Raw genomic sequence first — 14,707 nt, forward strand, 5'->3', positions numbered from 1 at the left:
CGGCCCTGAGCCCAAAGTGGGTAGCCCACGCTTGCCCTGTGCACAAATACAGGGGGCACATGCCCCCTATGCCTCCCCTGGGGGTGTGTACAGTGCCCCTGCCCCTGCCCCAGCCCCAGCCCCACTCCCTCCCTTACCATGGGGACCTCTATCTGCTCCCTTACGCCCATCCACCTCCCCACCCTACCATGAACTTACCATCCAGGCACTGATCTCTAAGCTGCCCAGCTCCATTCCTGGCATTTATCAGTGACATTATCAGCTACACCAGCCAAAAAAGCCGATTGCCAATAATGTCAATTTTCCTTTTATTGGTGCCAATCCTATATGGACTGATTTATCAGTGCACCTCTAGTTTCCATTTCTTATTGAACAGGGACAGAAGCAGCAAGGAGCAGCATGAGAACTCTAGAAGAGACTGAACTTAACTTCTAGGGCAGAAGCCACAGAGGTCAATAGCTTAACTGAGATAGTCAGTTTCTTAAAGGCAAAAAATGAACTTTTTGCACTCTGCCAACCTTGATCAAACAAAAATAAAAGTAATAGGGTAGAATGTAAGGGGATAGTGGCTAGCTGCCTCAGACTAGAGTGACAGGAGGACTGGAGTTAAACTTCTTGCTGAGTAGGAATCAGGGGAATCTCTTGCTTGATATTGTTCATATTATAGTATCATAGTGCTTAGAGTTGGAAGGGACCTAAATAGATCATCAGGCCTGACCCCCTGCCCCAGGCAGGAATGGGTACCAGGATCATATCACCAAATATCTGTCCAGCTTCCTCTTGAAGACTCCCAAGGTAGGAGAGAGAATTCTTGTTGAATTCTTAATTATTCATTTTCTCATGTTTATTGTACCCCAGGTCCCACCCCCCACCTAATCATCCCTAATCAAATGCTCTTTCTTTTAACTGGATCTCTTGGCTTGTGAGTGGGGAAGTACTGTCCAAAGGCACCGAGATGATGGGATTTAATTTCCCAGATTCCAGGGGCTCAAACTGGCATTAAACATTTTTCTCTCGTGCTCCAAAGCGGGGTTACACATACATTTCACTCTTAAGCAAAAACATCTGTAAACTCTCCTTAAAAATGCACCTCTAATTTACAGTGGCTAGGAAGGCAAAAGCAGTCCCTAATCCAGGTGATCTTGGGAGCTACACACCAGTGAGTCCCACTTCCATCCCTGACACATAGGTGGAATCTATAATAAAGAATAAAATCAGTGTGGACAAATGAGAACTGCTGGGGAAGGGTTAACATGGCATTTGTAAAGGGAAATCCTGCCTTACAAATCCGCTGAAGTTCTCTGAGGGTGTTAACAAGCCCATAGACAAGGGATAGCTAGCTGATAATATATGTGGACTTTCAGAAAACATTTGACAAGGTCCCTCACCAAAACCACATTGCCAAAGGTTTGGATTGTAGTTCTTTTCTGGATTAAGAGCTAGTTTAAAGACAGAAAGTAAGGGGTAGGACTAAATGGTCACTTTTCAGTATGGACTGAGGACAAAAGGGGGGTCCCACAGGAGTCTGTACTGTGCCTGATTTTGTTCCACATTTTCATCAGTGACCTGGAAATGGGAGTGCAGAGTGAAATCTCCAAATTATTCTGGGGAGTTAAATCTCAAATGGATGGAGTGGAGCTGCAGAAAGATCTCACCAAGATAAGTAACTGGGCAAAAAAATGACAGATGAACTTCAGTGTTGACAAGTGCAAGGTGATGCACCTAGGGAAAAATAACTTCAACTACTCTATGCATATGCAATGCTGGGTTCTGAAATAGCTGTTAAGACTCTGGAAAGACTTAGAATCAGTATCTCTAAAATATCAGTTCAATCTGCAGTGGCAACTAAACCCCCCCCCCCCCAGTAAAATGTGCATCACAGTGACATAAGTATGGCACTTATATTCTTATGAATAAGAAGGGCAATATATATTTGACAAGTAGGTATATTATTTCTGCTGTGTTTCCAGTTTTGGTGGCCATGTTAAATAAAATGCTGGTGAATTGAAAGTGTTCATACAAGAGGTACAAAAAGTTGGCCAAGGTTAAGGGGTAGCTTAGTTATGGCATACAGATATAGAAAAGATTTCTGAGATTAGAGTTCTTTAATTTGCAGGCAAAGACATGCAGGCTGGAATCTGAAATTAGACAAACACAGATTAGAAATAAGATTACTTTTTAAGACTGAGGGTAATGAACTGTTGAAGCAATGTGCTCAGTGCTGTGGTAGATTCTCTAACCCTTAAGACTTTATATCTTTCCAAAATATATACTCTAGCTGAAAAAGGTCTGTGCATACAGGGTCACTTTAGATGCTCAAAACCATCCCTTCTGGCCTTGTGATCTAAGAATACTAAATCTCAGGCATGTGATGAAGCATAGTCAAACAAAGGCCAAATACTACTAGCCATTTAATAACCTCTCTCAGTTTCAGCAGAAGGTCCTGAAGCAATGTCCGTGAAGGACCGTATTCTAATACTCTACAAATACCTTGGAGATCACTGAATAAAATACACTGTTCTATAAAAGTGCAGAGAATTATGTAATACATACATAATTTGAGAAAAAATAAAACATAGAACTGACTAAAATATAAAAATTACTTTAGATAGATCTAAAAACTATTATTCTTCAGATTTAAAAAACAAACAAACAAAAACATCTCTCAGCCGATTTTGAAAATCTCTTTGTACACCATTACAGGGAAGAACAGAACCAAGTTTTCAGCCTCCTTTATGTCAGAGCCAAACAGCACCTTCTTTCAGGTTTCCCAAGACTTGATAGAGAACTGTTTGTTAAAGATGAACTGACAGAAGTCATAGGAAAGCATTTCTTGGACCTTGTCTCCTCAGTAGTATGGCAAGTCACTACCTGTGGCATCTCTCTGCCAACTGTTCAGTCATTTCACAGCTTCAGAGTCCCACTGGACCCCTCACTGCTAAAGAATGACCAAACAGGTAAGACCATCTGTTTAATCTACAGCTTGTCATAAGATTTTTCTTATTTCTAACAGACGCAGAGCAGGCCATGACAACCCATATATTTATGAACTGCAAGGCTCATTATTCTAGAAATGAAGATTCACACCTTGAAATAGTTCTCACTACTTTGATGCCTGTCTGGCTATCACCCGGACCTTTAGTGATGGTTGCAATCAACTGGAACCGGGACGCTGGGTGAGCCTGCAAGTACAGGAGGCAGAATTTCACAGGAGCTGGACGCAGACCATTGAGCAAATGAGAATGACTGCGGATGTCACCATCTTCAAAGCCAAACACAAAACTGATCTCTTTGCTGCGGCATTCCCAAAATAAACACAGTATGGCCACACAGAAATGGTGGCTGTAGAAGGAGGCAGCAAATGACTGATCATCGCTGTCCTTTTTAAAAACTGCTTAGGAGGCACTCAGGTGGTAAATCAAAATTTTCTCAGATCTTACCTCCTTCTGCTCCTTGCTTAACATAAACACAAAGCTGTGCATATATTTATTAAGAACCTCCCCTCCCCAATGACAACAGCCCCCCCTATAAAAACACTACAATAATGCTAGCACAATCCTCCCTAGGGGAAAAGATGCGAGAGAGACAGAACCAGATGTGACAGATGTTATTCATGCCATTTAATGTTCTACTCAAAGAAAATCTAAAACTATGGTGATGTGGCTGGTATAAGAAGCTCACCCAGACTGAAGCAGACTGTACTGGAATAGAGCATTATGGAGATGAAGTTATATCAGAACCTAGAGGAACAGATCAAGACTGGGGTGCTCAACCTCTGGTCTGCAAGACAAATGTGGCCTGTGAAGCCACTGGTATCTGGCCCATAGGGCTCCCCATGGATCTATAAATTTGGTGGCAGGGGAGTAGTCGCAGTAAATATAGTCACTGTCCCCTGTTACTAAATTCCCAAACCCTGAGCCCTATGCAGCAGGTGGGGGTCAGATGTTCCCTCCATCCACCACTGCAGCTAGATGAGTCCAGGCAATGCCTTTCCCCACAGGCTGGAAACAGCAGCACAATGTCCCTTTTCCCCCATGGGACCTGGTTGAGACCAGCTCAGACCCCTTCCCCACCCCTCCCAACATGGCTGGGCAATGCCCCTTTCTCCCAACAGAGCTGGGGTGGGGCTGGGCCATGCCCCTTTTTCCCGGCTGGGCCCCCCCACGCCATACCCTCTCCCCATCACAGGGCCAGGTTGGTGCCTCCTGGCCCCCTCCACACAGCTGGATAGGGCCCTGCCATGACCACCCCATGCCAGATTGGGATGATCAGATGGATGGTTTGCTGTCTAAGATGGATTTTTAGAGAAAAACTTGCCTCTTGTATCTGCTGAGTCCAAAGTTTCACTGAATACTCAAGTTAAGAAATATAAACCTGCATAAAGTGGCATTGATGCAAGATTGAAAAAAATTTAATAGGATAAAAACAGAGTACCCGACTATCATCTTGTGCTCTGTGTTTTCCTGCTCCATCTCCAGTCTCCTTTTACTTTCTTTTTGTAAAATTCCTTTCTATGCTAGTTTTATAAACAAGAAGATTAAAAAAAGACAAATAAGTGGTTGAGCAATGAAATGTCAGAGTGTACTGGATCTCTGGTTGTATAGGCATAAATATAAACTATTTTTTTAAAGTGTGAATAGAAGCCAGATGCATGAATGATTCATTCTGTCATGTAAATATGCATGGAGGCAATGTTTTTTTAAAATATAGATCATTCACCCAGATTGGGTAATGCATATTTTGGCATGAGACTTACTTCACAGTCAGCATGCATGCTGCCAGCCACACGAGGGAAATCGGTACAGATGCTTTGATTTTGCTGGATGTCACTACTCACTTGAAAGGGTAAATCATCTACACTCCATGATTCATACTGTCTTTTGTCCGAGATTAACCACTGCAAGTGGTTAAAATCAGAGGTGAGCTCATCAATTTTAATTAAAATCAAAATTTTCAGTGATGTATACATGGGGAGATGTGCGCATGAAGACACCCTGACTGTGCAGAAGCTCAGCATTCAAATGTCTGTTCAGGGGTCTCTGGGTAAGTTTTTTATCTTGAAAACAAACACAAGAGAATTCTCCCAGCACATTTAAGTATGCATATTCAGTCTCACTTTTAGTCCTTACCTTAAACACACCAGTCCTAAGTGATATTTCTTCCTTTGAAAATGAAAACTTAAAGTTGTCTAGATTTCTAAAAAAAATCTTGTAAGTCTTTAGACTGTCAAATTTAAGACAGTCAAACCACTTAAACAGAATTCATTTGGGCAGGGACTATACATGGAATTTTAGCCTGAAGCAAATTTCCACCACAGGGTTTTAAACACACATTCTTTCAGAGCTTCGGCTACACTCCCATGTTTTATTCGTATGTGAGAGTCTGACTTTAGCTACTCTAGTTAACAAGATAAGTTCACTTTCTTCTTGTGCTCCCTTTAAATTGCAGAACTGGGTTTTTTAATGCATAGGAGATCTGAGAGTATCAGGAGTCATATCTAGAAATAATTCTAGACCCTTGAATCTTAAAGCCTGAATCTGTTCCTGCTAAAGTCAGTGGAAGTAAAATTAGATATTAACTCAGCATGAGTCTATGTTTCACCCCAGCTTTTATTAGGACTTCCCTTTTGTTCCTGGAGAAGCTGCCACTTGAGGGTCTCGGTCCCAGATGACATGCATGAATCTGCTGGATGACAGTTTTTAGGCACAAATAACTAGGTTCAAAAACTTCTTCTCAAATTTGGCCTCATCATATACCTTCCTCAGGAAGTTGGATCCATAACGTGGGAATCCAAATCTTTACCTGACAACCAAACTCTGATGGCTTCTGTTTGTAAATTCTCCCCATTCAGCATCATTTCTGAAGCACAAGTTCCTACTTCATTTTTGGTTTCATTTTTTTCAATTTCTTGAGTACTGTCATCCTTGGATGAAATGTCCAGGTTCCACTTAATCTAGAAATGACCAAAAGTTGTTGCCATCAACTGAGTGCCTATGCAAAAAGAAGCTGGCTGGCTGTTTCACCCCAATAACTTATAGAACAGCATCCATCACACAAATCATTGAAAGATCTACTCAGAGTTGAACCCCATTATTTGTGGTGTGGGGAAGTCCAACTGCTTTTCAGTGTGCACTTGATTTGTGACCGAAGAACTATATTCACCATGGGTACACAATTGGCACTTAATGTGTACATCATCTGGGGAAAATAATTAATTGTGTCGAAGGCAAACAGACCTTATCATGGCCTCTCTATTTAATTTTCCATTGGGAATTTGCAACCTTCCCCCCTGAAAAAATCTAAATGCCTTCTGATGTCCCGACTCCATGGATTAAGTCACTATTTCTGTTATTCTGTTCTTTCGCAGAGATCAAAATCAAACCAATTAAGGTGTATATGTCTAAGTTGATCAGCATCTATTCCATTCCTGTAATTACCCATTTATATTTTGTATGTGTATAGAATAGTTTAATAGCATGTATACTTTCCCCTGCCTATGTAAGATACTGTAAATGTATGTGGAAATGAACACCTGGCTGTGATTGAGGAGGCTCAGACAATAACATATGGAGTTGCAAATTTATCCAGTTGCAAATTTAAATTGCTTTTTTTTTTTAAATGCACTAAATTATGCATCACAAGACAGTAGGAAGAAGAGTCACTACTAATCCTAGCAGTGCTAATTTATGTACTGTGTCTTTAGAGAACAAAAAGACAGTCATGATAATCATCCTAACCAAATTACTTTTACTGTCTCTACATGAACAAGTTTGGGACCTGATCCTGTTGCAATAAAGGTAATGGTCCAACTGATTTCCCTGGAATTCCCTAAATATACAAGGCAATTGTTCTGGGAAAACTGAGAGAACCCTTTGATAATGCAAGTTACTAAAACTTTACTCCTTTAGCTGGGTTTTTCAAAGGGCCCTGGAAGAAATAAACATGACACATCAATGGGTACCTAATTTGCATTGGCTAGGGAGAGACATTCAAAAAGCTTGAGCCTTAATTGATTCAATCTTTACAGCTTAATCTAATCTGAATAGGCTGAACTGGTTTGTAACCATACAGACATCCACTCTGGACAGAAGAAATGCAGGCACATGCCTGCAGTGGTTCGGGCTAGAAGCTGGGGAGCACGAGAGCAGCCCTCCCTTCCCTTCCACATGGCTAAGCTGAGGTGGGGAGGCATGGCCAGGCCCTGGCAGGATGCTCTGATTAGGGTGGGGTCCCTCTCGCCCCCCAATCCCGCTCCTGACCAGCAAGGAAACCAGCAGGAATTTACATAGTAGGGAGTTACACAGCATTTATCAGCACATAAGCAAAACAAAACCCCCTCTCATTAGTTCAAGGTCTTCTTAAACAAGTTTTTCCAAGGAAGGAACAGAGCAACATTACCAGGTGAGCTGTTGATTAGCTCCAAAAAGCCCTAAGCGAACACTGTCTTTTCTGCCTATGTCCTGTCTGCCTTACACAGACACCTCTGAGCATTAGTTAGCATAGCATATGCTGGCTACCATCCATGCTGTGGTAGAGTGGAAGGAGGGATCCCTGCTTGAGCAGCAAGTGGTGAGAGGTGGATGGGGCAGGGGAAAGCCAGGCAGACGCTCTTATACCTGCTGTCTCTTTTGGAGCTCCAGTGAGGGAGCAGAGGGGAGGGGCCAGCCCAGCTCTTTAGAGCAGAGAGCCCTGCCCTGGGCTGCAAAGCGTCCGGGATGCTGGGGGACTCTGGTTTAAGTTAAACCAGGAAGGAGTCTGGGACAGACACTGAATAAACTGGTTTGATTCAAATCAGTTAAGTCTGATACTACATTCAACCAGGTTTATCTCAGACCAGTGTCAGCCATTTTCAAACTGATTTATGTGCACCGAATGTCTGTTCTGTTACAGGTTTAAACCAGTTTCTGATCACTTAAACTGGTTTATGTGTAATGTCTGTCCCTAGCCATAGGTTCTTCTGAAAATCCTTACCTTAGTGTGTTTTTGTGCAGACCTACAGCATTTCACTACCGTACAAATAAGTCCTTATAATGCTGTGATAGATAAAAATTAAGGCTAACATTTTTGAACATGTCCAGTACATTGGAGTTATACCATACTTGGGAATGTGTTTTTCAGGATTCATTATTATTCATTATTATGCATTCACAACTTCAACAACTGAAATCAGTGGTTGTGTTAAGCATCTACAGGTTAAATGTAATATGAGCTGAACAACCCAAATTACTGGTTCTTTTTAAACTTTGTACCACAAGACCTAATTTTTAGAGATGCTGAGCACAACTTCAGCTGAGGTCAGTACAAGCTACAAGTGCTCAGATTTTTCAGGCCCTACGCTGGTACCCAAAAACCTGAAGCACCCAGAGTTACACTGAAGACCGCTGAGCAACTACTGCAACCTGCTGCAGAAACTTTTTTTTGAGATGGCTGAAGGAGCCTCATGGTGATTTTGCCTTTTACTTGGGTAGATCTTCCTGATATGAAAATAGTGCTCATAGCTCAGAAAGGCCTATGGTCTTTGTCCTAATTCCTATAACATAATATTTTGCCTTTTCTCCAGAATAACTGTCTTTGATCCTAGGTTAACTTGATCCTATATCTATGTAATCTGTGTTAGCTGATAGTGGACCCCACTATTATCACTACACAGTCTGTAAGCACTGGCATTTGAAATCCCAAAAATGTGTTCAAGGATGATGTCTTTCATATGCAAGACCTACCTCCATGTATTTCTGAAGGGGCTATTACCCTAATATAGTGATTCTCAGCCAGGGTGCTACAGCACCTTGAGATCTTTTCAAGGGTGTCACACAATGTTATCACTGTTAGATTTACAAACACAATTCACAAGATAAACCCAGATATCTCAAATAGAAACCCAGTTATGATGTTTCTGAGTTCTCTGCAACATAAAAACTACTTTATCATTTTTTGTAGTAAAAAAATAGTGTGAAAACTAAGAGCTGGCAATTTCTGAGGAATGCCTCGAGTCTATCCAGGGGTATCTCCGGTCTATAAGGGTCGAGAACCACCTCCCTAGTATCTGTGCTGCCTCTGGTTTAGTTTTTAAAAGCAAACCTGACAAGAGACAGTGTGAATTCGTGGGGAGTGCAAACAATTACATGTTACTGTTTTACTCCTAGATAATGTAATTAAAACACCAGCCTCCAGCAAATGCTTTATTATTTTTTCCCAGCTGTTAACACATAGTGACTTGACTCTGAGCTCAGTCTTTGGTAGTGGTTACTCCCATCAGTCATGGTGCAATACTACATCCTTCTAAAGTACAGCTATGCTATACTACTTTTTTTAAAAATTTAAAGTTGCTAAAATATCAAACATTGGCTGTGGATTTGAGCTGGAACAGAGCTGGAATAACATCATTTTTGCCACTTTTATAGAGGGAGGAATAAAAATTAAAATAAAAATGAGTTATGGCACTTACATGGTTAATTTCTTGTTTCCTCACTGAATTCTTGATGGCTATAAACTGAAATATTTTTTGTGGAATCTGGAGATTGGAAACAGGAATCTGAATCTGGAAACAGGAATCTGGAGATTGATTCAATCCAGGATTCAACCTTCAGTCTTCCAGAGGGGGAAGTGGACCGGGATGCCCTCTCTCCCTACTGCTCTTCAGACTGGGCACTCTGATAAATAGTAACTCAGAAATATAAGACATAAATAGAGAGTGGGCAGAAAATGAAATTGTTTTTCCTGGAGGTGACATCCTGCTATGCACCAAAACCAACTAACTCAGTGCCTTTTATTCAGTACAAAAATTCAGCCTATCTTCTGACTGCAAAATGAACATTACTATAACAGAAACCACAACCAAGCAATGAACACACTGAAGACTCTGTAAATGTAGTAGAGAAGGCATTTGGTATCTTGTTATACATCTGAGCAAAGTACACCTAAAACTTGTTCTCAGATTCATAAAGCCAGAACAACGCAACTTACCAGTCAAGCCAAGTTTTGACTGAAAGCAATTTTGTTCCAAAGGCTGTTCAAGACCAAAACCCAGCTCAACCTGTATATATCTTTGAACTGTTTAAACTTGTAACCAATTCCTCTTACCCTAACATGCTAAAGACATGCAAACAAATGGTCTACCTAGATACTAGCAACAAACTGGGCATAATGCTTCTACATATTTTGAAATAAAGAGAAAGAATAGAATCATGCACAAGTTTCTAATTGAGAGCCAAGAGAACAGACTAGCTTTCCTAAACTTCAGTTGCCTAAAAGATCAAATGAATCCAACAGCAGATCTCATGCACAAAGCAGAAACCCAAAAACATATGCATGTAAAAATGTCCTATTTTGGAAGCACATAAAATAATAAATTGATGATTATAACTTCCTTTTCAAACCTTCAACTATATGCAGCCTCTAAAACTTTGCCCTCGGCTTGTATTATGCTATTGCATGCAGATGGAAACAAATGAGATTTCTCACCTACTAGTTTCCGATTTGAAATATTTTGAGCAATTCACCCAGCAACAAAAGTCAGGAGAAAAATCCTATCTCACTGAAATCAATGGTAAAATTCCTATTGACAGCAGCAGATCAGGATTTGACTTCAGATTTTTATAACTACTTTCCTTTACATTTCATCTACAGCAGAATGAACTGGACAAACACACAGTCATGTATGAAAATAAAATAAGAAATACAGAAGGGTAGGAAAATGTAACGGAGAAACGGACTTCCTATAGATCTTATACAAGGTGAGTATACAACATTGGCTTGTACCCCTAACTTCTGGTGTAAAGGAGGGAGTTACATTTTCTGGAACTGTCCCAGTTCTAAATACTTGGTCACACAAGGGAGTTTTACACATGTAAGCACCTCAGTGCTAGGTGCTTTGAAAAGAGCCACAGTGCTGCGATGCTTACAGTTGTATAAAAAGTGAAATGTGCATCAGTGCTAAGAAAATGGCAGTGGCACACTTTTGAACTAAAACACATTGGAGGTGCTTTAGTTCAAAAGCTCACTGGCACCATTTTCTGCACGCTGACATGCATTTTGCTGCTTATACAGCTGCATGCGGCACAGCACAATGTGCATCAGCTCCCGAGCAGAGAAGACTGCATTAACCGAGTCTGATCCAAAGTGGTGGATCTCCGATGCATCACGGGATGAAAAATTATGTGTATAAATGACCACACGTAAGCCACTAAAAGAAACCTTCGGCATATGCTTTGATAAAAAGACAGAAATAATATATTTCTCTTGGTTCTCCCACATTTCTGCCAAAAACAGAGATTTAGTTAGAAAATTAATAATAGTGACTAAAAATGTATCAACAGAGAAAAAGAAGTCTGTAATTACAACGTTGCTAAAGAATACAAAGCATGGTACAGATCAAAGCTTGGTGTAGGTTTAGAATATTATGTTGAGCTGGATAGAAAAAATATCTCAAACTGGAGAATAACATGCTCAAAAAACAATGAGAAAAAATAAGCCTAAACTTTACGTCTTATATAGGACTTGATTCAAAGCACTGAAGATATGTAAGTTTTGTTGTTGGCTTCAGTATTGAATGACCAGGTCAACAGTGAAAAACCTAATAAAAATGAATCTAGGTACTGACATGTTGCTCATCACTGTAGCACCCAAATGCACCAGAATCATCAATGACTTTACACTCACAATGTACTTCTGAGGAAAGAAAGTATTCATTTGGTAAAGTTTTATTAATACACTTTATTGATAAGGACAGAGGTGCAAGAGGCCAAGAGCCACAAAGGATTTAAGCATCCAGGAGTGACATTTGCAAATTAAGTACTCAAGATCGGTACAGGACTGAATTGAGTCCAGCTATCCTGAGTGCTTTAACTATAAATCTTTTTCCCAAGTACCAGAAATCTGAACCAGATGACTAATCCATGCACAAAACCCACTAATAATTACTTGTGGACAAATTAGTGTAAAACAAGCACTGTGCCAAACACCTGTGTATATAATGTCATATAGCAGTGGTGCCCAACCTTTATGATAATATGTCTATTTATATTAAATTATAAGCTCACCAAAGTTGGGAACTTCTTATATTTCCATGTCCCTTAAGTTCAGCAAAATATGCTAAATATGAAGAAGTATAGTTACCAAACAAAATACGTAAATTTAAAAGAGCCAGCTATAAATCTCTCACAAATGTTACCAGAAGTGATTTGTATAAAAGCTTAAAATAAAAAGAGATTCCTTAAGGGGAAAAATATTAAAAGATCATCTACATAAACATCCTGCATTGTTTCCAAATCTGATATTACTTCATGTGCTTAAACATGACAATTTGAGCTCAGCTGAAAATTGTATTTCTAATTCATTGAAGTGACCTTTCCCAATAAAAGCACACACCAATCTGTTTTCCTATGGTACAGTTTTGGATTTTTCTCTATGCATTAGAGAATCCTGAACTATAATATCTGATTAGGCACCACTATGCTGAATTTAATAATTTAGCCTAGGATTTTCAAAGGATCTTGGCACTCAAATCTTGTTAACATGGAAGTCAGGCACCTAACTCCCTTAGACTCCTTTCAAAATCCAAGTCTCATTCAGAGAGAATATATACAGGATCGGCTTTTTATGCTGTAAGCTGCTTGAGGCGGAAACTCCCTGTACCCAAACAGCATTGAGCATGCTGCCAGCATGCAGTAAGACATAATAATGGTCTGTATTCTGTTTTCAAATACACCATTCTGAATCCAGCATAACCTCAAAGGACTCAAGAGAATTACCCTGCATTACCACCGAGGTAGCACAACAGCATTATAATGACACAATGACAATAGCATCCCCTAAAGCCTGGGGCAGAATCACTGCAAGTTACAGTGGTTACTCTAAGCGCTCTAGGTTAGATCAGGAGCAAACACAACACACATTCACTTTTTGGTCGGAGGGACAAGCAGCTGCTCGTACTGGCCCAGGCCACCATGCTGGGGACGCTTCCGTACGCCTCCCAGCAGTCTCCCCAGGCTGCTGGACACTGCTGAGTGCAGCCAAGCACAGCCAAGCAGCTGGGCCCCCCTGACTGCCTGCCCAGTGAGCACGGCTCCCCCCGCTACTGCATCATCTGTCAGCCACTGGCATCTGTCAACTGCAAGCAGCCAGTGGAAGAAGGCACGCTCGCCTTCAGGTTCCAGCTCTGTGGGGCTGTCCCCGCTCCCGGTGGCATTTTTCCAGGGTGCAAATGTAGGGGTCCACCCCAGGCAGGACACAGGCGGGGATGGGGGAGCAGGGGGGAGGCTCTCGTGCTGCCAGGTTGAGGAGTGGTGCACCCTGCATTCCCAGCCCAGGTCAGCAGGGCACGGCGTCCCTCCCGTGTCCCAGTTCCTTCCGAGCCCGGACCCGTGTGCTGGAGTGGCTCTGGGAAGGACTCGGAGGATTTTCACCTCCCCCTACAGCCAGCGCTGAGTTCCTGGGTGAAGTCCCTTGCTCTGCAGTCATGGAGCTCCAATCTCTGGGGAGGGTGAGGGCGTGCAGCCATGCCCTTGTGGCTACTGCTTCTGGCAGGGGTGATTCTAGCACTGAGATGGGGAGCGGGGTAGCTGATCCCTGTTCAACAATGCACCAGGCTGACACTGGTCCCCCACCCCTCCAGAAAGTGGTGACACAGACAGTGTCTGTGCAGAGCAGAAGGGCAGAAGGGAGGTTGGCAAAGACAAAGGAGGATTCGCAGCTGTGTCCAGCTGGGCAAGTCCAGGGGGAAGAGCCAGATTGCGGTGCTGGGGCCAGCAAAAGATCCCAGGAAAGGCTCTGGCACATGTACATGCATGCACACTCATTGCATGTGCCCCAGATCAGGGCCCTGGCTCAGAGTTTTGGTTTTCACTCAGAAATTTGTGACTTCTGTTGATGCGCCCTAGTGCTACAGTGACTTAGTTACTCATGTAAGAGTTCACCAAATCCCTTTGCTTCTTCCAATTAAATAAAACGGGAGGTACAGAGAGTCTTCTTGTAAGGCCTCTTCCTCTGCCATGTTAAGCCAACTCCTTGAATATGTTATATGTGGTATGAAAAGAAACGTCTGGTAGGATATATAGTTGGGAAAGGAGTAATGTTTGGTAATGCTACTGATATACTACTACCACTACAGTAATAGTCTACTAGGATAGGCTAATAAACACCACATATCCCTTTTGGCAATTCAGTGCAATTTATTCTCCCCTGTGTTCCACTCCTAGTTCTGTGGTCCCTTTCCCATTTAAATCAGTTTTCCTCTCTCCTCACCTCTCTTTGCTACCCAAGGCAGCTCTTTGTGGTAATAGAAGCAGTTCTTTAAGGGAATATCCTACTACCCCTTCTTAAAACCACATCCTACCAACATTTTCTGCAATTTAACTACCAGCACAAAGACAAGATCAAGAAACGGACATTGTCCGTGAACAGGTCTAAAAGGAAAAAAACCAAATACATTTTTTCATAAAAAGCCTGAAATATACATGTCTTGAATATTCAGCATACTGAAACAATGAATAAAGTCAGTTGACAATTCCCTACAATAAAACCATAAAATAACTCGTGCTATATTAGGCACTTGATAATACTTGTGTAAAACTGCACTGGGTAGTTTATACTGGCACAGAAAAATAAAGTAAAACTCACTGGGACATAGGAATTATGTATTTCCACTGTATTTTGAAGCAGTATGGCATAAATCAGCATGGGTGTGTAATTCTTGGCTGCCTTACTTGAT

At 41.5% G+C, this 14,707-nt stretch overlaps 1 protein-coding gene across 10 annotated transcripts in view; it reads right to left on the bottom strand.

The window, feature by feature from the left end:
- MAGI2 (membrane associated guanylate kinase, WW and PDZ domain containing 2) overlaps positions 1-14,707 on the bottom strand; it is a 1,214,455-nt gene that overhangs the window by 1,174,062 nt on the left and 25,686 nt on the right. The gene's annotated exons all lie outside the window — the stretch shown is intronic.

The sequence above is a fragment of the Crocodylus porosus genome, unplaced genomic scaffold (assembly GCF_001723895.1).
Source record: "Crocodylus porosus isolate Cpor-Errol unplaced genomic scaffold, CroPor_comp1, whole genome shotgun sequence".
NCBI classification, from domain to species: Eukaryota; Metazoa; Chordata; order Crocodylia; family Crocodylidae; genus Crocodylus; species Crocodylus porosus.